This window comes from Amblyomma americanum, chromosome 5, assembly GCF_052857255.1.
Source record: "Amblyomma americanum isolate KBUSLIRL-KWMA chromosome 5, ASM5285725v1, whole genome shotgun sequence".
NCBI lineage: Eukaryota > Metazoa > Arthropoda > Arachnida > Ixodida > Ixodidae > Amblyomma > Amblyomma americanum.
In genome coordinates, this window is record NC_135501.1 from 86,906,176 (window position 1) to 86,918,869 (window position 12,694).

General features: G+C 47.9%; 1 protein-coding gene across 2 annotated transcripts in view; it reads left to right on the forward strand.

Moving 5' to 3' along the window:
- LOC144132578 (sulfotransferase 1B1-like) overlaps positions 1-12,694 on the forward strand; it is a 283,601-nt gene that overhangs the window by 86,617 nt on the left and 184,290 nt on the right. For both annotated transcript variants that reach the window (XM_077665073.1, XM_077665074.1), the window contains exon 2: positions 5,746-5,886. The gene's annotated coding sequence lies outside the window, so the exon portion shown is untranslated. The remainder of the gene's footprint in view (positions 1-5,745; positions 5,887-12,694) is intronic.

Genomic DNA, 12,694 nt, shown 5'->3' on the forward strand with positions numbered 1-12,694 from the left:
TCCTCCGCTGAAAACGAACCTACCGTCTATTGCAACATGGGCCTCTACGGCTGCCGGGACGAGCACCAGGACCTCCCAGGACCCGGACGTGAGGGCTCTGCGAGAGGAGGTAAAGCAGCTCAGGGCAGCCCTCTCTACCGCCACCTCTGCTGTATCTCCCCATCCACCACCCCCCTCCCCTTCACCCACCCAACCCGCCCAACCTCCCCCTAAAAAAAGAAGGCCTGATGAGAGCCCAGTCGAACCAATAGACCTAGACGCCAAATTTCAGGCCTTCGCCCAAAACTTGGAAGCCAGGCTCACAGAGCGCATTACTGCGCAGCTCACTGCACAGTGCCAGCTTATGATTGAATCTACCATTACCCGTCTAATGGATAGTGTCATATGTAGCATCATGACCAAGGTAGAGGAGCGCTTAACTGGCCTCACTCCTGGACTCTCAACGGACTATCCTCCCACAGTCCCACTCTCCACACCCCTCCTTCCCCTCACTACCCAACAACATGGCTCCTCCGACGGGCCTTAATTCTTTACAGATTATTCAGTGGAATTGCAGGGGCTTTTGGCGAAAGCGCGATCCTCTGCAGCAAATTATAGCAAGTTCGTCATCCCCACCAGACATTATCGCCATTCAGGACGCCAATGTTTGCAGGCAGCTGCCAGGATACGGTTTTATCCCCTCAGACCCCACTGATCTTCCTCGGGTGGTCACATATGTCAGTAAATCCTTGCATTACGTGGAGCACGTAATTACCTCCCCTATCGCTAACAGCTTTATTGAACTCTTACCGCCCACACCTGCAAAATCAAGCCTGTTCTTTCTTAACTGCTACCTTCTCCCACGTCAGCCAATTAACTTACTCCCCTCACTTCTCAAATCCGCAACCCAGTTGGCCGGATCAAACCCCCTACTTATTGCCGGAGATTTTAATTGCGCTCACGTGGACTGGGGCTATCGGCCCACCAACCACAGAGGCACAGTTTTGTACAATGAGACGCTGGCGCTCCATCTGACCATCTTTAATGATTTCAGCTTACCTACGCGGATTGGTAACAGTGTTACTGCCGATACTAGCCCAGACTTCACGCTTGGTAGAAACTTGGACCACCTGCAGTGGGAAAGAATGCTTTCCACACTAGGCAGCGATCATCACCTAATTCGAATAACGCTAAACTATCGCCAATCTCAGCGCAAATTTACTATTAAGCACACTAATTGGGACGCGCCCCGCAAATTTAGACAAGCGCAGCCAACACAGGCCCCCTTCGACCTAGACACCTGGATTATTCAGTTGCAAAAAGACATTCGCCAACACACTCAAACGCTCGACTCTACGCCAGACACCCCGGTTATTAACAGCAAGCTCGCCCACCTCCTCCAAGCACAGGACAACATAACGCAAAGGTGGAAGACTCAGAAGCACAATAGGAGACTAAAACTCAAACTTGCCCAGATTCAATCCCAAATAATACAATGTAGTGCCACTCACTCTATGCAAAGCTAACTGGGCTCAGGTTTGTGACGGTCTCCGCGGCAATCTCTCCACAACCCGCGCTTGGCATCTATTACGGCACATGCTAGACCCCACGCAATCCAAATCTCAGACGCGCCTTAGCATTCGCCGCCTCGCTCACAACCATCGACAGGACACCGACGCCTTCCTCGCCCAGGTGAAATGCACCTATACAACCCCCGGTCTCCCTTGCAAGTATCCTGATTATGCAGGCCCACCCCAGCCCGAACTTGACGCCCTTATTACAGAATCAGAATTTCGCGCCGCCCTATTGAAATTACGGAATAACGCTCCCGGAGATGATCAAATTACCAATGCAGCTATCAGAAATCTTGACGATGCTTCCATCTCTGACTTAGTCAACTACTTTAACGAATGTTCGGAGGCAGGTACTCTCCCTGCCTCGTGGAAGCATGGAAAAATTATTTTTATTCAAAAACCCCACAAGCCTATCACCCTAGACAACATCCGCCCCATTTCTCTTACATCCTGTCTAGGCAAGGTCTTCGAGCACATAATTCTTGCTCGGCTAACAACGTACATAGAAGACAACCACCTTTTCCCCCACAGTATGCTCGGATTTCGTGCGCATCTATCTGCGCAGGACGCCCTACTTCAAATTTCGCATGACGTGCTTGATGATACCATCCCCCACCACACTAAAGCTATCCTGTCAGTTGACCTCACCAAGGCATTTGACAGAATTCGACACGATGCCATCTTATGGGAACTGAAGGCTCTACAGGTAGGCCCTAAAACCTACAATTACGCTCGCGCGTTTCTCTCGGGCCGCACTGCCTCCCTGCACATAGATCAGATTAACACACCTCCTTATACACTCGGAGAGCTCGGAACCCCTCAAGGGGCGGTCCTTTCCCCCCTTACCTTTAACGTTGATTTCATCCCCCTAGCTCACAAGGTGGCTCTAATCCTACACCTAAAGCATACCCTGTACACTGATGATATTACCACATAGGCCACTCATGGCTCTGACGGGGAAATTGAGGAAACTCTTCAGTTAGCAGCAGACACCATCTCCTCTCACGCGTCATCCATCGGGCTCGAATGTTCCCCATCTAAGTCCGCGCTCTTCCTAATTAGGCCAAAATCTAGCGCTAACTCGCCCATCCAAATCAATTTAAAAGGATCCCCTATCCCCATCACACCCACCCTCCGCATCCTTGGCCTCCACTTGCAGGATTCTGGATGAAATGAACATACCCTTAAAAGGCTCAAGGCTTCCACGCAATCCGTGTTGCACCTTCTACGCCGAGTGTCCTCCCTTAACAAGGGTTTAGACGAAGCGGACAACATGAAAGTAGTGCACGCATTTACGCTTAGCCGCATTCTATACGCAACCCCATATCTCACCGCAAGGAAACCGAAGGCGTGAACGCAATGATCCGCCTTGCGACTAAGGCAGCCCTAAACCTACCTCGTAGCACTAGCACAGCTAAACTTCTTGCACTAGGCATGCATAACACCATTCAGGAACTAGTTGACGCGCACCTTAAGACACAGTACCTTATACTTGTCACGAGCGCCACTGGCCGCCATATACTCTCCTCCCTTCGCATCAACATACCCGCTAACCAGTCAACCCTTATACCCATCCCTCGACACATCCATACACCTCTCGTTGTGAAACCTCTTCCTCGAAACGTCCATCCCCAATATCACATCCCTCGCCGCGTAGCTGGCGCTAATGCCCTCCATAAGTACTATGGGAAAACCCACGATGCCGTTTGGGTAGATGCCGCATGTACAGCGCATGAAGCGTTAGCAGTTGCCCAAAATCCAACCCTACCTCACCCCCTAACTCACCGTCTTCCCTCGGGCTCTACGCCTGAGTAGGCAGAGGAGACCGCCATCGCCCTAGCCCTTGCACATTCGGACGCCCAATACATCTTCAGCGACTCCAAAACGGCTCTGTCCAACTTTGCCAGGGGCAGGATTCACGCCCCTGCCTGGGAATTGTTGAACACCCCTACCCAAAATTTACCGCGCAGGGTAGAGCTTCAGTGGGTGCCGGCTCACTCTGGGAACCCTGGAAACGAGGCTGCCGATAAATTGGCCCGAGGTCTGATTTGCTGGGCTCAGGACAGTCTCGATCCAGGATTCTCGAGGGAGCGGGCGCACACCTTTGCGGAGCTCACGCAAATACCCCGTTTGGACCGCCGGACTTACCCTCCTCCCCACCCCTCTTTTACGCACTCCCAACAGATCCTTTTCAGACGCCTGCAGATCCGCTCTCTGTCATCCCCTCAGCTTTTATCCCACTATTGCGGCACATCCCCTGCATGCTCCCTATGTGGTGACCCCCACGCCACACTCTCCCATATCCTTTTCGGCTGCCCTGCTGACCCTCCCCTGCGGGGACAGCACGCCATCTCGAGCTGGGAGGACTGGGAGGTCCGGCTTAAGTCTGCAGACCCGACATCGCAGCTTGCTGCAGTGACTCGGGCTGCCGACGTCATGTCCCGGCATGACCTACTTGATGCAGTGCGGGACCGCGCAGTGGCCCAGGGACCCAGCTGGGTCTAAAACTCACTTGCTGAATAAAGTTTTTCTGTCTGTCTCTCTGGCACGCGGTTCATGATGGCGATTATGTGATTTTTGAGGAAAGGAAATTGCTCTGCGAGTTCCGTATTTCTCAGTGGACACCTCAACCGCGCCGCGAGGAAAGGGAGAAGGGGGCCATAGTACAAAAAAATGAAAATTGGGTTTTGGGGGAAAGGAAATGGCTCAGTATATCTTACGTCTCGGCGAACACCCGAACCGCGCCGTAAGGGAAGTGAAAAAGGAGGGAGTGAAAGAAGAAAGAAATCGCTCGGCGGCGGCGAAGCGACCAGCGTGCTCGGCGGTCGTCGAGCACAATGCCCTCCGCTGTCGGCCGTCGAACAGAATGCCCTGCGCTGGCGGCCGTGCTCAATTTAAAGCTGATAGCGAACTTTCGAAATAAAGCGTGCAAAGTTACTAGAACATTCCGGAACAACGTAGAATCAGCTCTGCCTGGCTGCGATCAATCGAGATAAATCTGGTCGCGTCTTGCATGGCAAACAGAGCGATAAAGCGGCGTGCCGGCAGGTGTGAAGAATGACCAACCAAACACTGCAAATATTCACGGCAGAATATTGCCGCGAATCTTTGAAGTGTTTGTTCCTTCTTCAAATCTGCCGCCACGCCACTTTATCGCTTTGTTTGCGACGTAAGACGCGACTAGATTTATCTCGATTGATCGCAGCCAGGCAGAGCTGATTCTACGTTGTTCCGGAATGTTCTAGTAACTTTGCACGCTCTATCTGGAAAGTTCGCTATCAGCTTTAATTTGAGCACGTCCGACAGCGGCGGGCATTCTGTTCGACGACCGCCGAGCACGCTTGTCGCTTCGCCGCCGCCGAGTGATTCAGTCCATTGTGGGCGCAAGTCAGCCCCGATAAACAGTTTTTTTAGAAGACTTTTTGTCCGTCTTCATCGCTCCTTCGACTTTCGTCACCACTACGTGACAATATAACGAGCGCATGAGCCGTGTAGAACACTAATTTCCTAAAAAAAGACAAAGTGCATTTCGATGGAGGCGGAACGCAAAGGCGCCCGTATGCTGTGCGATGTCAGTGCACGTTAAAGATCCCCGGGTGGTCGAAATTATTTCGCAGCCCTCCACTGCAGCACCTCCTCTTTCTTCCTTTCTTCTCTCAGTCCACGTTTATTCCTTCCCTTACGGCGCGGTTTAGGTGCGCGCTGAGATGTCAGGCGGATATTGCGCAGTTTCTTTACACCATAAACCAATTTTCATTGCAAAGTGCGTGTGCAGTGTCTCCTCCGACTAAATCTTGCTCTTCCTTGCAGCTCAAATGCCCGGTTTTCCATTAACCGGGAATGCTTTCGGCGTGCGTGAGGAGCCTGTTGGCGAACAATAATAATAGTAAATATTATTAGGGTAAGCAGCCTAAAAGCAGCATCACTTTCGCCGAAAGTACACTGACGCATAAAACACCATGAATAAAAGTAAAGACTTGCAGAACCAAATGTGTAAGGAATTGCGGAAACAGTTGCAGAAAAGCAGCTTTCGCTCTGCATTAAGGCTTGGAAGAAATGCGACGAACCCGCGTCAGTTTTTTTTATAGGGAACGTGGGAACCACTGTTGTCCTGGCTCAAGGTGTCCGATATGGCTTGTAGAGCAGAATATAAAGGCTCTTGTCAATCGAATGTCTCCATCTGTTTTTGCAGGAGGAAAGGATCGACGCATACTTGAGCCCGGAAGCGCACAAGACTACTCAACTTTCGCCAGACTGGAGCACCGCGTCTCATTCACCACGAACGTTCCAAGGTTCGTCGTGAAGCGCTCCAAAGACGGTGTTGGGAACTACGGTGAGTGTCCAGTTTCTAGAACATTTTTTTTTGTGCACGATCTCTGGTCCAGTGTGATTTCACCGCAGTACCGTGCGGACGACATTCAATTGCTTGCTGTGGTATCTGCGTGCAGAAGTATTTGCTTGCAAACTGAACTCGGAAATTTTGGTGGCTCTGCTTGACCTTTGGTCGGTTAAGATGGTTGACCTCGGTCTTCCGCTTTTAGTTTTCGAAAATTTTAATATGTGCCACCGTTTTTGTGTTCTTTAAACCGCAGTTTTCGTGGCATTTGTTCATGTGGACATCATATCGCCGACCGGTCACTTTTAGTCTGCATCCTTTTAGGAATCCGTGATTGTTTCTTAAAATAAAATCAAGTTTTCGTAGTTACGTAGTTACGAGACTTGCGCCAAATGGCGAAGGCGAAATTTCACATGTTTTTTTGCGTAAACCGTTTTCGCGACTTACGTTAGAGTTTCCACTCAATGGTCATGATCGGCCAGAGTGTGTCTGCCTGGCCAAAGTGGCACTAGGCTATTTTAATGCGAGAGCATTCTTAGTACAATTATGAGAAAAATCGGCGGCGTGTGTTTGTGTGCGCACTCGCAGACAGTACAGAAAATCCCAGCGCGGCGGCGTCATCAGGCGGCAGTATGACGCAGATAACAAGCCGAGCCCCGCCCCTTCGGATAATCGTTCGTACGTAGATAGATAGATGCCAGGAAGAAAGAAAAGGAAAGTTCACAGGCCTGCTCACTTGCTCAAGACGAGCCACAATCGCTACCACGTACAGATAGCAGGAGAGTTGAAAGATGGATAATCGTACACATGTTGTTCGTCTACATAGACTCGCCACTTGCGGGCCTTCCATGTGGCGCCAGTTTTCACGACATTCGCACCAAAACTACGAAGCAACTGTTTGTCGTACAGCGTTCCGGATGGTGTCATACAAATTCGTATTGCACATAGCTGAAATGCGCTAGACAAGTTGGAGGATAGGTTGTGACGGGGAGACTAACTGATAGCACATCCACCTTCAATTGTGTGGCTTCCCAGACTTTCATGTCAAAATTGTGATCTAAACGTTCGTCATTCAGCGTTCCTGTCAAAATTGTGATGTAAACGTTCGTCGTTCAGCGTTCCTGAAAATGTCATATGCGCGCGCGCGCGCGCGTGTGTGGGTGGTGTCATATTTTGAAACTAAAAAAAAATACTTATTGCCTGAAACCAACTCCGTTCTCAAACCGCAACCACACGTGTGCGTCTTGTGTCCGCATGCTCCGCATTCCCAAGCGTAAGCCGTCTTAAGTGTGTGGCTCTGCCCAATTTTTTCCTACACGGTTTTCCCACTTGCATTTGTACAAGTGTTTGTGCATTTGCGTATTATTTATAACGGATTACCGTACTCCTGCATTACAGTTGCTGACCTTTAGCCCCAAAGCATTCTCGGAGGGGAAATTACGTCGGCGTTTTTGTTGCAGCAAATTTTCGAGCTCTGGCCTTGCGCTTAGAATCGGGAAAGAGCAAGACCGAAATCACTCGTAATTTTATCTAATAAATGGGGAGCTGATTCAAGCATGCAGAGGTTGAGGCGTGTTTCGTTGAAATCTATTTCTCTTGCCCGTCTGGCTGCTTGTTCGCCGTACAATGCCTCCCCTCTCCTCCCCTCCCTACCACAAGCACACGCACGCACCCGAATTATTCGCCGAAAAAGGACTATTACTGCTAACGCCGTACAAAATTACGGGATCGATTTCGACAGTACTAATAAGCACCTGCCTTCAGTGTCACTGAAATCATATATCACGTAGCCATGAAACGTATTGCTTGCTGGCAACGACTTCCGAAGTTACAGCGCAACGTCAGGCTGCATTGCCAGTATTGTGCACAGGTTTTGGAGCAAAACCGAGGCCTATGAAATCTAATTTATCAAGATTTGTTGCCGAGATAGTTGACTATGGTCTTGTAAAGCCATAAAGAAATGCGCTAAGAACACGACATGTCGTGCTTTTAGCTCAGTCTATTGTGGATCTTCAAAACGAAATCTCAAGTAGATATTTATGATCCAAAACATATAAAGCCCTTTTAGGAGGCCTTCTCTATAGAGGACGGCTCCAAACTGCGACGTGCACAGTACATTACATAGACGCTCAACCAGACGGCACAAGGGGCATGAATACTCTATAGGTAAACCGGAACTGACAACCAGACGCGCTGGACCGCTCTGCTACACGTCAGTCAGCTGACATCAGTCAAATACAAACTTATTAGAGCGGCGCAACTTTCTTTTTGCCAAGTATAACCCTTTTAGTCCTGGTGTCCTGAATAAGGACAAAATAAACTGTTTTTTTCAGATCTTATATTCACGAAAGAAATAAATATCAAAATTGATATCGGTACAAAAAGTACCTTTTACTCACTTGACCTCTATTTTTTTCTTTTTCGTACTTTTCGTTGAGATTGGCAACGACGAGGAAGCTGGCTCGCGATAGAAATTGAGAACGCCATGGGATGTATATGTTGAGATTTTTTAAAATCTTAATTACTATCTTCTACATGTTGATCATTTTGTAATATTTTACGAGTTTACTGGAGCCGGAAACCTAAGCAGAAACCGTTTGCCCTGATAATAACATTAAATGTACTACACGATTATTTTGATGCTTGGTGGTTAACCTGTCGCCTAAGAAAAGCCAGCAAAGGCTCATTCATAAAGCTATTTTGCTTTCTTATTTAAAACAGGAAAATCGCACTTAGGCCCTTTTTCTTTGTGAGGAAAAGTTGTGTTTGTCTTGGGTTGGGTTTTTGTCGTATCAGTTGCAGAACGTAGAAGATTAGTAGAAGATGTAGAGGTAGAAAAAAAAGTAGGAGTAAAGACAGACGAGGGCTCACTGAAAGAAGTGATAGTGAGATTGTTAAGAAGACTTGCTGGCTGCTGTTCTCTGTTTCTCGTGGTGGTTCCGGCTTGTTGATCATTGGTGAAGCCGTACTACGTTGGGGGGTTTTGGCCAAGGCTTTGGTTAAGATGCAGTTCATGTGAACCTGAGGGTGCGTTTTGCTAAGAGATGTCGTTCACCTCGCCAGGTGGAGGGTTGGCATCTTGGTTTGCCAGCTTGCCAGCCCGAAGCCTGCAGCTTGTGTCCTTCCAAAAAAAAAGCATTGATGCAATTCCCGTGGCTGTCCCAATCGGTGAGGGTGCGATCAAAATGAAAACCTCCAAACTAATTCAACAGGAGCTAAAAACATTGACAGCTCACTATCTGCAGATCTCTGAAGTGAGTCCATTTGGCCGTAGATGCATTGTGTGCAAGTCCTCAGACATCGCTTGTGTTGCAGACATGCTTTAGTGCAAACTTTTCAGCTGACTGCCGGTGAAAGCATTCATTCCCGAACAGCTTGCATGTGTCAAGGGTATCGTACGTGGTGTCGACCCAGCATCTCCCCCGCAAGAAATTTTAGAAGAATTTCAGGATGCAGGAGTCGGGGTCCTTTCAGTCTATCGCTGTAGTAAAGTGGTAAACGGCTGGCGTGTTACTACTGAGTCTGTAATAACAACTTTTGTTGGCTCTTCCTGCACTGATGAACTAAAATTTGGCCGAGTGTATACCGTGTGGACACTTTTGAACCCCGTCCTCTTCAATGCACCAACTGCTACGGTTCGGACATAGCGGCAAAGCATGCTAGTCGCAGACCCGCTGTCGTTTGTGTGGAGAAGGTCATTCTGCTGATAACTGCACCTCAGAGCAGCCTAATTATTGTCTCTGCAGTAACATCCACTCAACTGATGATGCCGACTGGGCAAAACGTAGGGAAGAGCGTAAATTATTGGGTATTATCAAAGAGAAGCGGTGCTCAAGAGCAGATGCTTACGTTGTTTTTAACTGGAAAAAAGACTCACATGCTAGTCGTGTGCGCGCCTCTGTTGGGGACATTGTCTCCAACTTTACTGCCTCAATTGTGACCACTGTAGAAAAATCCGTTAATAATGTGGTTGAGCGAATGCTAAACACTTTTTCGGAGGCGTTGGCTCAGTTTGTTGCAGTTCAGTCTGTCTCACCACCAACATCCGTTCTGGCAGCAACGTCTGCATCTGTTTCAGCTTGTGCAGCTAGTGCTAGCCGCTCAACATCACACCCCCCCCCCCCCCACCCCCACCCCCCCCGCCCCCAGACACCAGGCATGTCGCACCGACATCTGCACAACAGACGTCGAAATGGAAGGAAGGAAGGAAGGCCTCAGACGTTGCTGGCACATACCCACTACGGGGGAGTGGCCAAGACACAGACGGTTAATTGCTGGATACAGAAAAGTTTTGACGGGACGTCGAAATGTCGTGCCCTACGCAGAAGCGCCATGCTTCCTCGTCTTCATCTAAATCTAGTTCTCCAGAGATGAAAGCTAAAAAAGAATCACCCCAACTTCTTCCCCATGATGATATTCTTAAAGAGGCGGTTTCTGCCTCTTCAATTGATAATCATGGCAGGTATCAAAGTGTTACAATCGAATTGCCGCTCCGTATTGTCTTCTCTCCTAGATCTAGAACTACTTATTCAGAAACATAACCCTGATATTGTGCTTTTACAAGAAACGTGGTTATCGCCTTATCAATCATTTTCAATGAGAAACATTCGAGTTTTCAGGTCAGATCGAAATGTTGGCAGGGGAGGTGAATTGGTAACCATGATATATATACATATATGTCATCAGGCAACTATCTCTAAGAAAATTCTCCCTCACAGTGAGCTTTTAGCGATCAAAACTTCATTTTCGCATTGTGCCGATATTACAATTGCTAATGTCTATTTTCCTTTAGGTGTACACAGGACAGACTGTTTAGACAGCTTGGTCACTGGCACAAGCAGTGCAGTCATCGCAGACTTTAATTCTCACCATAGTGACTGGGGAAGTCGTACTGATTCCTGCGGCCAGCTTCTCCGGTCGTGCCTGTCTGCGAATGCTGTACGCTGCTGCAATTCTATAGAAATAACCATAACCTTTATGCGAGGGGTTGCTCGCTCAGCCATTGACTTAACGTTATCAGCAGGTAGGCTAGAGGTGACTGATTGGTCGACAGAGGATTCGGGTACATTTAGTGGCCACTTTCCTATAACTTTCTCTATCCGCTTATTTCCGCTCAAAACTAGTTGTACAACCCATAAAATTGTCAGCCACAATTTTTATGAAAATGTGATGTCCGCCTCAATTGCTTCTATAGTGAGTACAAGCCGGCATGACAAAGCGCAGCAGACGATTTCATTCTTGCGAAATGCAGTAGACCACTCAATATTCACTGTGCCCGCAGCTGCCTCTAATAAACAGCCGTCTCCTTGGTGGAAAGAAGAATGTGAGAAATCCTATCGTAGCAGAAAAGCAGCCTCAAAGAGGCTATCCTGCAACCAGAGCCCAGCTAATCGGTTAAATTACAAATTCCTCTCTGCATCTTTCAAAAGAACAATTGCAAAGGCCAAGGAGAAGCATAACCAAAAGTTAAAACACATATCTTTGAAATCCTCGTAATCGGTAGGCCCTGTATAGATTCATGGAACGTAACAAGAGTCCTGCACTCCCTCACCTCACTAGGTCAACAGTGTCATCACCACAAAATGCTCAGGAAACTCTGGAGCGTATTGCTCAGAGATTGGCGTTACGTTTCCAGACGCAGAGCAACGTCCCTTTGTGCACAATCTCTCCCTCTTCTGATTATACCGAGGTTGACGCATCAGAGCTACCCTGAGTCCTGGCAATGTTTGCATCCTGCAGCTCCTGGACAAGATGTAGTCACTGTTGGTATGATTAAAAATTTTAGCCCAGGATTTTATACGCGACCTATAAGATATGGTCAATGCTACGTTGGGAAATGCATGGATCCCAAGCATTTGGAAGACAACGAAAATTATTTTATTGATGAAAGATGCAGGGAAAGGATACGTCTTACATAACATTCGGCCAATTGTGCTAACATCAAATTTAGTCAAATTAATAGAAAGGATAGTGCACAGTCGCCTCACAAAACATGTTCATTACGTCAACGGTCCCAGCTCAGACCAGTTGGATTTCGTCGCGGATGCTCTATATGGTCCGCGCATTTGGATCTAGAGAGTATAATCCGGCTCTCGATAAGCAGAAGGGAAGTTTCAGCTTTGGTGACTCTTGATGTAGCAAAGGCCTATGACAGTGTAGAACATACTATATTACTTAACAGACTTGCTCAGTTACATCCTCCAACCTACATTCATGCGTGGATGTGTGAATTTCCGAAGGACAGATACCTTTACTGCACAGAGGGAACCCTATGTCTAATACATATTATCAATCAAAAGGTGTGCCGCAAGGACGGGTGCTATCCCCGCTGCTTTTTAATATTTTGGTCAGTGGCATCGCCATTCGTCCTGATATAACAGTTTTTGTGTATGCAGATGGCATAGGTTTTTTCGCTTCAGCCAGAGATATCCATTCCCTTTATCAGATTTTGCAGGGATATTTAGATGCTCTTGGAGTATGGTTGAACGGTATTAATTTATCCCTGAATGTTGAGAAATGTGGCGTTTTGGTATTTCCACCAGACAACCCTTTGCAGATTTCATTAGTCCATCGCTCTAACCAGATTCCAGAAGTGGAATCCGTTAAATATCCAGGTGTTACTTATCACCTAGATTTAAATTGGAGCCTTCATATAAAGAACAATTTGTTTAAAGGAGAACGCGCTATAGGCCGGCTGACAAGAATCGCCAATCAAAAGTTTGGGATGCGCCGCGACACATTATTGTTCCTATACAAAGCCTATGTAAGGCCTATACTTGAATTTGGTTGCATTATTTTCTCTGGT